The 12,288-nt window shown below is 36.7% G+C and overlaps 1 protein-coding gene across 1 annotated transcript in view; it reads left to right on the top strand.

Annotated features, from left to right (window-relative positions):
• Positions 1 to 6,794, top strand: part of LOC309625677 (LIM zinc-binding domain-containing Nebulette-like) — a 213,210-nt gene extending 206,416 nt beyond the window's left edge. Inside the window, exon 7 of the mRNA XM_082385738.1 lies at positions 1,496 to 6,794. The gene's annotated coding sequence lies outside the window, so the exon portion shown is untranslated. The remainder of the gene's footprint in view (positions 1 to 1,495) is intronic.
• Positions 6,795 to 12,288: the final 5,494 nt, after the last annotated feature.

Below are 12,288 nucleotides of genomic sequence, written 5' to 3'. Positions count from 1 at the left end.
TTAGCTGAGAGCTTGTGCTGTTGACAGGAATGTTCACAGGTTACGTTGCTCTCTTCACGCGCATTCTTCTCTCCCTCCCTCCTGAATACTGGTAGCAGAGCTTACTCAGCGTAACTCCCCAGCTGGAGGCACAGTCTGCAGCAGTGCTGCAAGCCCTCGGTGAATGCGAGATCGCATGCCGTACCCGTGTTCCCGCTTGGTTCACGTGGATCCAGCGGAAATCTCTCCCTGGCTACTCCAGCTAATGAGGGACAGATTTCTTTCTTGGAGCCTAACTAATATGTCTCTGGGGAATAGAACTGGATAGAAATCCCTAGAATGTGATATCTAATACTCAATAACCTTGGGACAAACTGAGGATGATTTCCATACAGGTGTATAGGCAGAGCATTTGGTTCACTGTTTATGAGCCAAAGCTTGCAATAGAAAACTAAGGGGAAAAAAAGAAAGAAAAAGTAAGGGACTGTAAAAGAAGCAGAATTCCATATAATCAAATCACAAGTTCGTTTTAAATTCTCTGAAAAATTAGTCAAATTTCATAAGGATAGCAAAAGAATGCCATTAATATAGATAATGTCTGGAGTTCCATGTTACCATATTACGTCAGCATCTACTTTGGGTCTCTCTCCAAAAGGGATATAATTTCAGAAATGAGTCTGCATCCCTCCTGCCCCTGGTGAAAAGGGAACAGTTATTTCTGTCTATAATGTAGCAACAAGATGCCAGTAGCTACTCAAGCAGTTTTCCGTGCATCTGATGAAGAGATATTGGTACTTTTATATGGCCTATAGGATTTCATAAGAAGTATACTGGAGAGTTTAGTTAAACAAAACGTTCTTTTCTGCTCTTAGTTTACTGGTGGCAAGTCTCAGAATGGTGGGTCCCTATGTTACAAATACTTGTTTATGAATGATCATACCTGCAGACAGCCTACTGAATAAGAGTATTGTAAAAAATCTTAGAACTTTGGAAGAATGATTGGATATTTAGCCAGAGAGAAAAGAAGAAACTGTCCAAAATATCATCGGTTACAGGAAACTCTCTCTGCCTAGATTCTCTGACATGAGTCAGCAGTCAATATGGTAACCCCCAACTCACAATTGTGTATTATTGACAGCTTCTATTCTAGCTTTATTTTCTTTTAAATTTTGTTTAATTTTGTTGTTCTCCGTGGAACTACAGTAATTGGGTTGGCCTTTTATAAATGTGAGGGTTAAGGACTTGTCAGTACTCATGTAATAATTAGTATGAATCAGATTGCTTTCTTCAGAATGAGGTTGGTGAGTGAGGTCAGCCACTCTGAAAGGAGGTAAGTGTGTTGGGTGGAGAGAAGCACATGCTTTGGGAGTGTGGAGGCTTTGGGAAAGGGGATAGAGGGGAACCAGTCAGCAGAGAGAAAGTGAAGGGTTGGGCAGCTCTTCACTAAGAACAGGGGAACCTTGGGGTTTGGGGTCCTGAGTTGTAAGAGGGGAAGGATAAACTTTTGCTTTTTCAGAATGTTCCCAGGAGCCAACCTAATGTTGATACAAACGACACATCTACATGATGGAATATTCTGCAGCCATTAAAGAAACAAGGTAGATTTGCGGTTAAAAAGAAAGTACAAAACAGACTGTATGGTATGCTCCCATTTCTGTATATAGATTTGCAAAGTTATATATGCTTGTATTTGTTTGTATGAGTATATGCAGAGAGTATTTCCGGAGGAAATATAGGAAACAGTAACTTGGCTGCCTCTGGGAAAGGAGCCTGGGGACCTGGGTCTGAGAGAGGATTTTTTGTTGTTTTGCAGGTTTTTGGGTACAGTTTGAATTTTTATGCTCTCTACTTTTAAATTAAGAAAAGATAACTAGTTAAATTTCTAGGATTACTCTCTTACCCATAGGAGATTTGGTGGGGGTGGGAGTGGGGGAAGGGAGGAAGGAGAAAGAGGGAAGTGGGGAGGGGACAGATAATCTCTTTGACCTTCTTTCTTCTGAGTCCCAAAGCTCAGGGCTCTTATACCCCAGGACTCCTCTGGTTTTATTACCTCAGCTGGATTATGGTTAAATAAGCTTTTCTGGGCTGACCTGGAACTGAACTACTATTTATAATCACTTTCTATGGGGAAAACTCTACAGTGTTCCAGAGAACATGCTAAACTAAATTGTCTCTCCCACTTTGTCTCAATTTCATGTCTATTACCTTCCTTAAAAAAAAAAAAAAAAGAGGACTTTAGACTTATTCCAGGAAGCCCTATCTGACCACATTCTCGCTTATCTCATCAGAAATGACAAAAACACTGTATGCAGTTATGTACTTGAATACCTGCTGGGTTTCTTGTTTGTTAGTTTGTTTCCAACAAAATACCGTATGTTTTGCACTTTCTTTTCCAGCTAGCTTGAGGAAGGGTAATGCCTTTTATTTGTTTGCATGCCTGGTAGAGAACGATAGGCATTCAGCAAATATTTGTTGGGTCAGTAAGTTAAGCGGTGGATGCCTAAGCAGACTGCTCACTGTAAACCGTCATAGATGAAACTTTCATGGCCTCGGAGACACTGTAGAGAGGACTCTGATCTAGCACAGGGCTTCTTGACATTGGCACTGTGGACATCTTGAGCCACGTAATTCCTTTTTCCACCATCCTGTGCATCATAGGAGGTTTAGCAGCACCTCTGGCCCCTACCCATTAGATGCCAATACGAATCCTCCAATCAGAACAATAAAAAATATAGACATTGCCAAATGTTCTCTGCGGGCAAAATTGCCCTAGCTGACAGTCACTGATTTGGAGTGATTTTGGATTTGCTCTTCAGTCTCCAAGGATTGTTCTTTATTGAAAGAGCAGTCTTCAAATCTTGGAGACCTAGAGGTGGGGCAAAGCAAGACTTTCTGAAAGTGTACAAAGTGCTTCTGTGCAGAAGTAGGAGAGGTGCCCCTCTGGGCAGAGGAATGAGAAGAGGACCAGGGAAGGAAGTGCAGGCTGGATTTGATCCTCCGTTTGTCCCTCCTGTTATTCCTGCTGGGTTTTTGGCTACGAGGACTTCCTGTGGCCTGGAGCTAAGTCTGGAAGTCTACCTGAGTTGGTAAACAACAGATTCTGAGAGCCAGTAACCCTGTAGAAAGATGGAACAACAGATTTAACTGACTCTTCGGCGTTCAATCAGCTGTGTTGTGGTCACTTCCAAACAGCATATCAAGAAGGCACTTCCTTATTAATATGGATAAGAGGCAGATTATACTTCTCAGATGTACTCACCTAACACATGTTTATTGAGCATCTACCATGTGCCAGGAGAGAAAACGCTCTCCTCCACTCCACCCTTATTTCTGTACGAAGTATTCTATTTCTGCGTGATTGGTATGATCATTTTATTTTATGTTATTCAGAACCTATCTTATTAACACAAAGTCTTCTCTTTTTTTCCCCTGCACTTAATTTACTTACTTTCTGAAGGACCAATTATAATTAAAAGGAAGAGGAAGAGCAATCAAAGGGATGGCTACAATTTTCAGGAACCTCCTTAGCTGTGTGTGTGCTCAGTGAGTGCACACACACGCTGGGCTGCATTCTGGAGACCCTTCTCAACTGTCCTTATATTTATAAGTTATCCTACAATGCGTTGGCACATCAGCTGTCAAGGCAGTTTGTAGAATCTCCTTCCCTGGAGGTCTTTAAAAATCGAACTAAATATCCATCTGTCCAGAATGGTTTTGACACAGTCCTGCTGATTAGAAGGAATAGGCTGGATTTTCCCATCAAGGTTCGTTTCTGTCTTAAGTGCTCTTAAATGAATCACTTTGCTTTTTGGTGGGGGCAGGGAGGGATGTAAAGTGACACTCTGAATTATTGATGTGTATCACTGTACACATCCTGGTTAAATAGAATAAATTATATCCCTCTCATGCTTTTAATGTTTCTGCAGCACTCGGTGCATTTGGAGCCTCAAAACAACCCTGTGAGGTGGGTGGGCCTTTCTTTGGGTCCCTGGGTCACAGAGGAGTCAGCAAGGCATGCAGATGTTGTGTTGTTGGTCCAGAGTCACAGCCTGGCTGATGCAGAGCGGAGATGCCATTCCTGGCTGTCAGCTCTCCAGGTTCACGCTCTTTTCTCTTGACCCTCCTGCTTCTTTGTGCTTGTGGGGTTTGCTCTGTCATACAGTGTCCAGACATTTGATTTGGAGCCAAGAATTAAAAAAAAAAAATTGGGGGAACCTACTTAGGACCAATACTTACTCTATTTTTCCTTCCAAAAAAGTACATTTTCACATAAAATTGTGGTAAGGGTTATTGCCGACTTCACACACAGACACATATGTTCATATATATGTATTTATATGTATGTATATATGTGGTTGTGTGTGTATATAGGAATATAGGAGAGTATGTGTATGTATGTTTAGATGTGGATATATAGGTATAGCTGTGTGTGTGTGTGTGAGTGTGTGAGAGAATTTGTTCCTATTTCTCTAATGTGAAATAAGAAAACCTGAAAAATTTGCCATGGACCAGCACTACTCTGGATTCTCTTAACAGTTTAGGTAAAATCTCAACGTTTGTTTCCTAATTAGAAAAAGGCATAAATTCACTCTCTTGGTGATTATCTCAGACTGTTCGTGACACAGATTGAAAATAGTCTTTCTAATATTTCGATTACCCATTTTTACTGGGTTGTCATTACTTCTGAACAGTTTCAGTGGACAGGGCTAACAAACACATATTTTTAAGAAAGGAAAATACGGTATTGACAAAATAACAACCTTAGTGGTGCCAAATACACTGAATGCAGCGTGTCAGAATACTAGGAAGAATTGTTTTCTGTGTGGTTATGCTAGTTAATTTGATATATACTTAGGTCCACTTATTTCAGTTTGATTTTAAATTTTGGAGGTTGCTTTATTTTTGTCTTTTTTTGTTTATATTTTTCAGTTATATAACATGTTTACATGATTTTCCAAAATCACAACTATGGAATGAAGTATGTGGGGAGAGATCTCACTTTTATCTCCATTTCTTCCTTTTTGGTCTGTCCCTTTCTTGATAAAAATTGTTTTGGTTTTTCTTCTGATTAATTTTGGTTCATCTTTCCCTTATTTCTTCTCAAATATGTAAGTAGCTGTGTTTATACAGCATATGTTCTTCCCTTTCTCACCCAAACTGTAACATTCAGTACACAGTCTTCTGTGCTTTTTTCTTTATTCGTGTGTCCTGGAGAGATGTCCATAGCAGTATATGGGGATCTGCCTTATGTATCTGACAGCTCCCTTGTGTGCTGTACTGTAGTTTAACCAGTCCCTTGTTGATGGACATTTGGGTTATTTCCAGTCCTTTGCTATTATTGGTCTTGTAGTGAATAGTCTTGTACATACATTATCTCATATTTTTTACTAGTACTTTTGGGGGTTGATTTTTATAAGAGGAATTGATGGGTCAAAGAGTAAATCATATGTATTTTTGTAGAAATTGCCAAATCCATCTCCATTGGGTTTGAAAGGTTTTGTGTTCCCAACAGTAATATACAAGAGAGCCAATTTTCCCAGTCTCACCAACAGAGTATGTTGTAAGCTTTTGGAGTTTTGGCTAATCTGAAAGGTGAAAAATGGGATCTCATGTTGTTTTAATTTGTATTTCTCATATCATTAGTGAAGTTAAGCATCTTTTCTTATGCTGAGGACCATTTGCATTTCTTTTTCTATGAACTATATGTACATCTTTTGCCTACATTGGGCTGTTGATCTTTCCCTTCTCAGTTTTTAGAAGTTCCATATAAACTAGGGCTATTATTCCTTCATGATATATTGCAGTTTTTTTCCCTACTATCTTTATTTTGCTTACAGTGTTTCATTTTTACATGTAAATTTTAATTATTACTTATTTTTTTGTAGTTATATTTATCTTTATGTGGTCATTCATTTCCCCACTGGATCTGGATTTTGAGATGGGAATGGTTTCCCACTTCCAGGTTCTAAAGTAAGCCCCAGCTATTTTCTTCCATGGTTTCATTTTGTACAATTAGATTTCATTTGGAATTTATCTTGGTGTGAGGTATGAGGAGTGGATCCAATTAAATATTTTCCCATGTTGTTCTAACATTATTTACTAAGGCATCTTCCTTTTTCCCGTTGGTTGGAATGCCCTTTATCATATGTACTTGGGTCTGTCTCTGGCTGATTTATCTCATTCTATGTATTAATGCTCCAGGAGCATAGAGTTTTAATAACAGGAGCTTTACAATATGTGTGAAAAATAGTTTTTAAACAAAAGTGATGGTGACATGATTCCTGTGTTTATAAAAACGTGAAGTTTGAAATGGAAGCATTTTTGGAGATACCACACAAATGAGCTACTTTTATTATTCCATTTTGCAAAGACGGTTTCCAGAGGTTGTACAAACTTATCCTGAATCACCAAGATGATTACCAGATAGTCAACAGTGGGACTGGAACCCATGTTTTCAACTACTACATTGCATGATTTTCTCATAAAGATATGATTTTCTCAGTAAATATGGGTGACTAGTCTCCTAGCAGGGACCTAGAACCAGGTCGGATGCCTTCTCTTATCACAAAATATTTTCTTAGTTTGGAATATTTAAAATAATACATGATTTAGTTTATTTTAATTATAATATATTCATTTTAGAATATTTGGAAAAGAACCCTGCTACTGATTCCCAGAAATATATTAATATTTTGGTCAATTTCTTTCTGGAATTTTTTAAATGCCAAAATCTTTTGTTTATTATGATCATGTTAAGTGGAAACAATTTTGAGAGGATGACAATAACATTAAGCATTTATTAAGCACTTACCTAAGTGCACTGATTAAAGTGTTCTAAGTCCATTCTCTTATTTAATTATCACAAAACCTATCTAGGGATGCAGTCTTTATTATTTCAATATTTCTTATGAGGAATGCTTGGCTCTGAGAAGTTAAATAACTTGCCCAATCTAATGGAGCTGGTAAATAATGGAGCTTGTATCCTTACTCATGTGTTTCCTCCAGCCCCTATGTTTTAACCGCTATGCCCACTGTATCCCATGTATACCATTTTGAACCCTGTTATTTAAGTAATATTTTAATGGAAATGTTCATTCTTGTTTCCTCAATGGTCATATTAAATTTTGTTTATAATATCACCTTTCTTTTAACACAATTAAATTGCTTATATCAGATTGTAAGAAGAGGGAGTTAAAAATATTTTTTCTCATTTTTTTTCCTTCGGATGTTATTCATAAGATCTTGGCAGGTACACAAAGATGTATCTTGAAAATTAAGTAGAATGATTTTGGTGAAGGCCAGTGTGAGACAGAAAAGCACATTGATTTTATAGACATGGTTGCTGCCCAACGTTTTTTTTTTTTTTTTAAAGTTTTTTTTTTTTTAATTAATTAATTAATTAATTTATTTATGGCTGTGTTGGATCTTCGTTTCTGTGCGAGGGCTTTGTGTAGTTGTGGCAAGCGGGGGCCACTCTTCATCGCAGTGCGCGGGCCTCTCACTATCGCGGCCTCTCTTGTTGCGGAGCACAAGCTCCAAACGCGCAGGCTCAGTAGTTGTGGCTCACGGGCCTAGTTGCTCCGCGGCATGTGGGATCTTCCCAGACCAGGGCTCGAACCGGTGTCCCCTGGATTGGCAGGCAGACTCTCAACCACTGCGCCACCAGGGAAGCCCCTGCCCAACGTTTTACATGATGCTCAGAGGGAGCTTACTTTCCTCTGTTGACTGAACAGCCTCCCTGCAAGTTTGTTTATATTAAAATTTGCATAACTACCTTTATTTTTTTCCAGTCTTTTCCAGATCCAAATTGTCCCAAATTTCGAGTTAAAGATGAGGTACAGAGTGATGCGTGGCTGAATAGTGAATAATGTGCAGTCGGAAGTAAATAAAATAGACATTTTCTAAACCTGCCTCAAATCGCATCCTAGCTCAGCAGTGTACATTCAGTGGTGACATCAATAGACACATCAGTAAGAAAGAAGAAAAATGGCAAAGACATTTTGAAGAGAGAAATGAATTCAGTGTATCAGGCCAGTGTGAAAATACAGTATTAGTGACTATTACAGAAGACAGTGATTTGCTGGCAGCATTTTAAGTGCAATTTTGTATGTCTGTGTGCTAGGAGAGAACAAAATGGTAGATTCTGGATTCACAACCTGCTTTTTAACTTTGTAAAAAGTTAATACTCTTATGAACTCTGTTCTAGGTACACATGGACTATTAGGCTAACCCAGGGTAGTTTCTGTCATCAAGAGGTTTATGATTTAGTGCACTGAACTCTTCTTTTTTACTGTGTAGTCCCTATCAGTAAATAAAAGTCTGAGCTCATTTCCTAGTATATTTTATATTTACTTATAAATTACATACATGTGCTACTGTAGGTCCATCAGTTAGTAAAGTTTTCTATCTTAAATTTTCAGAGTAAAAAAATTTGTGGATAGACATTCCAATGATTTTCCCTGCATGTCAACGCAGTGCAGGATGTGTATATCGTGTTTCAAATATCACTGGTCTGTCACTCTAGTGGTAGAGTATAAAACAGTCTATTGCCTTGAAGAGCTTCAGCTGGGCACACATTTTATCCCTAAATAAAGTTAGAGGCTTTTAATCAGGGGAGTATTTGAAAATTAAATTGTTTTCTTCACAGTTGCCTAAGAAAGATTTCATAATAAGACCATAGATATTCCTACATTAAATATTTTTTGTATTTTAAATTTGATAATTTGCTACTATTTCCACCCTCCCTTCTTTTGTATTTGTTCCAAAAAGAGTTGGGAACTCCATAAAGAACAATTCTGGCCTGTAGTTATCAAATTCTGACATTTAGCAATCTGTACTCATCAAACATCTAGTCAAACTAGATGACTGGTTAATCATCTTATGATTCATTGTGTTTCACTTCTTTCCTAGGAAATAAAAAGCTAGTTATTTCTGAAATTAGGGATGACTTAGTTAATAAGGATTATAATTTAAAGATAATCTTTTATGTTTTATTATGCTGTATAACTAAGTGATAAGGTTATGATAACATTTGGAAATGAGTTTTAACAATTATGTTTTTAATAGAATGTTCATTTACTCTCTAGTTCTAAATATGTCCTGTTAGCTTGCAGGTCTAATTTAAAACATCAACCTTAAAAATTTCAAAGCCTAGTGTCTTATATAGCTAAATGTCTAAAAGGTATTTGTTGGTGAAATATTATTGTAATGATAGGTTTGTTTATTTTCATTCATATTTCATTCATAGATCCCAGCTCTGTATTATAAAGAACTTTTACTAGTATATAAAAAATAAATCTTGAGAGCTAGTATAGTCAATGTATATCTAATTGGTTATTAAAGTTGTCCTGGTAATTTAAGATCATTTCCATTATTTTTACTCTCATACATTTCTTTTAAGTTTTGAACATCTGTTTAGATGTGTTGTTGCCTCTAGTTCAGACTCTGATTAGCTTGTCAATAAATTAACTACTCATAATAGGGCATTATGTTAATAAGTCTGGAAAATACAAATAAAATAGATTTTTAAAAGAATTATGTAGATTATCGAAATTGATGTTAGGGGAATTAGAAAAGCTGAGCAAAGCAATAACTAAAGAAAACATTGAAAAATATTGTGAAATAATTATGAAAGGCTCCTGTCCCTGATCTTGTCTTAGGGATGTTTAATTCTAAGAAATGGCTAAAGAAAAAAAGGATTTATGGAAGGATCTCGTGTAATCTCATAGAAAGCAGTTCTAACAAGTAAGGCTGAAGTTCATGGGAACTGTGAAGTTCTTAGAAAACAAACCTCTTTCATCATGTGTTTTAGCGTCCATACGGTTCTTTGTCTCTGTTTTTCTCTGAATACAGGATTTCTTAGGCTGCTTGTCGGCATATGGTTGAAAAATAGCTACCCACCTGGCCTTATAGCTCTAGCACTCACCACCATCTGATTATCTACAGCTAAATGTCTCTTGGTTCAAACACATAAACACTTTCTTATTGCTCACTGAATGGCCAATGTACTTCTCCTCGAGTGAGGTGTTTGCTCTGGGTCTAATGAGCTATCGCTGAATAGTCAGGTCATGTGAGTCATAGTCTCATAAGAGCCTGGGACCTGAGAATGGTTCACACAGGCAAATTTATTGATGTGTCTGCTACAGCTTATTGATGAATCTGTCCTATTGTTTAGGGAACAACCATTTAAAAAGTACATAAATTGACAGAGAGCACACAAAAAGGTGACAGCCTCAAAAGAAAACTCCAGTTCATCAACATAAATGGCTCTAGTCATGAACATATTTGTGCATTTTCATCTACGTACTATTATGTAAACAAATGCTATAAAATTGTATTTATTCAAAGAATAATCTATAAAAAGTAGTATTTAATCTGAGAATGCAAGGATGGTTCAATATTAGGGCACCTATTAATATAATATAATAAAATCAATATGCTGTCCATACCGATCAAAATATCAAATAAGAAAAATGATCTGCTGCTGGACAAGTATTTGATACAGTTCAACAATTTCTGATACAATATTTCAAACACTTGGCTTTCATGCTTTTTTGCTACTTCCAGTAGACTATGAACATTTATCATTTTTATAACCAGACAAAAATATGTAAAAGGTTTTAAAAGCCCCTTAGGGCAGATAATTTTTTTTTTTTTTTTTGTATTCCAAGTTCCTTACTCATGAAATGGTGTCTCAATAAATATTTTAAATGAAGCATTCCATTAAAACAAAGTAGGTTTTGAGAATTGTTAAGAAAACAGAATAGAGAGAATTTTTCTTTTTCTCTTGGAACACCTTGTTTCTGGAGTGTACCTTTTCCTATGTATAGCATGAACAATCATCAGTGTCCTTTGAGGGTGAATTGCTTTTCTTTTAGAAGATACCTTTGAAAATTGTTCTCTTTTTCTCCGCCATTTGCTTCTCTGAACTCTTACCTCTTTTCCTGAGCTGAATCAGTGCCCTAATCTGACAGCTATGCATATCTAACTGATAGCTGTTACTCCACCTGAACAATTCCATCTTAGATTCAACATGCTCGTGCCTGAGCCTATTTCCCTTACTATCCCGACAACTCAAAATACCTTAGAATGACCTCTCTCCTCTCATTTTGCTTCTTGTCTGTTGCCCAGCCTACATTTTTAGTGTCTCCCAACTCTTTACCTTTATCAGCTTTCATAATCCTGGGTGTAGGTTTTTATTTCTTACCTGGACTATTTTGCAGAAGTCTTCTGATATCCTTCTTCCTTCCATTTCAGCATATTTCACCTGCACTGCAACTAATCTTTCTATATTTGATTTATATGTCACTCCCCTGCTTAAAACTTTGTGAGGCAGCATTTCTGATTGAATTATATTTAAAATTGTTGGCTTGGCATTTGAAGCTGTCTTCATTTTGTCTTTCATGTATTCCTTACTCCTAGACCTTCCCCATGCATGCTGAACTCATTTCTCATGGGGGCCATAGTGTGGTCATTCTGTTATCTTTTCTCATGCTTTGTCTTCCAGCCTTCCTTTTCTCACTTATGAAAAACTGACTTATCTTCATAATGTGCAGATCCAAGGCAATGTTCATGAAACTTTAGAGTCTCCCTGATATTTGTGATTTCCTTCGTTTTCTGAGCTGTCATAGCACTCTGTAATTCCCTGATGACTTCAGTGTATTTTCTGATTGTTTCATCTCTACTCATGGATTAAAAGCTTCTTGAGTATAAAAGGCTAGATTTTATTGTTTTATATTTCTTATAATGCCTAACATGGTGATTTATACATAATAGTTCAAATATTGATATTTTGAATCAAATACTGAATTATTTGAAAGTAATGTATATATGAACAATATACATTTGTATTTCAAACATATCAGTGCCATTGTCTCCAAAGTATTCCTTCGGGAGATGGTAATACAACTGAAAATATAAAACAGAACTAATGTAAATAAAGTTGGTCATCTATTTTGTGTTGGTCATCTAGTGTCATTTTTAAAAAGTTATTTTTATTTTTTTCACATTTACATTCATATTTGCAGGACCACTAAAATATTATTAGTGTGAAGAATAATAAAAGTTATTATTATAACCTTGAGAGAGTATGTTAATTAAATTGAGGGTTAAGGAAAGATAGTGCTTAAGATAACTTCTTTCCCCATTTGTGACGACATGAAAACTTTATTTTCTTATGTTGAGTCAAACTGCCAAGAAATTCTTGCAACAGACTGAGTGCTATGATAAATATCTGCTTTTTAGAGCTTTGGACAGTGTCGTGGCTTGAAAAGCAAGCTTGAACTCCTCACGAGATCATTGGAGAGATAA

Source organism: Balaenoptera borealis (assembly GCF_965194805.1).
Source record: "Balaenoptera borealis genome assembly, chromosome: 3".
Classification (NCBI taxonomy): domain Eukaryota; kingdom Metazoa; phylum Chordata; class Mammalia; order Artiodactyla; family Balaenopteridae; genus Balaenoptera; species Balaenoptera borealis.
This window is presented reverse-complemented; position numbering and strand designations above follow the sequence as displayed.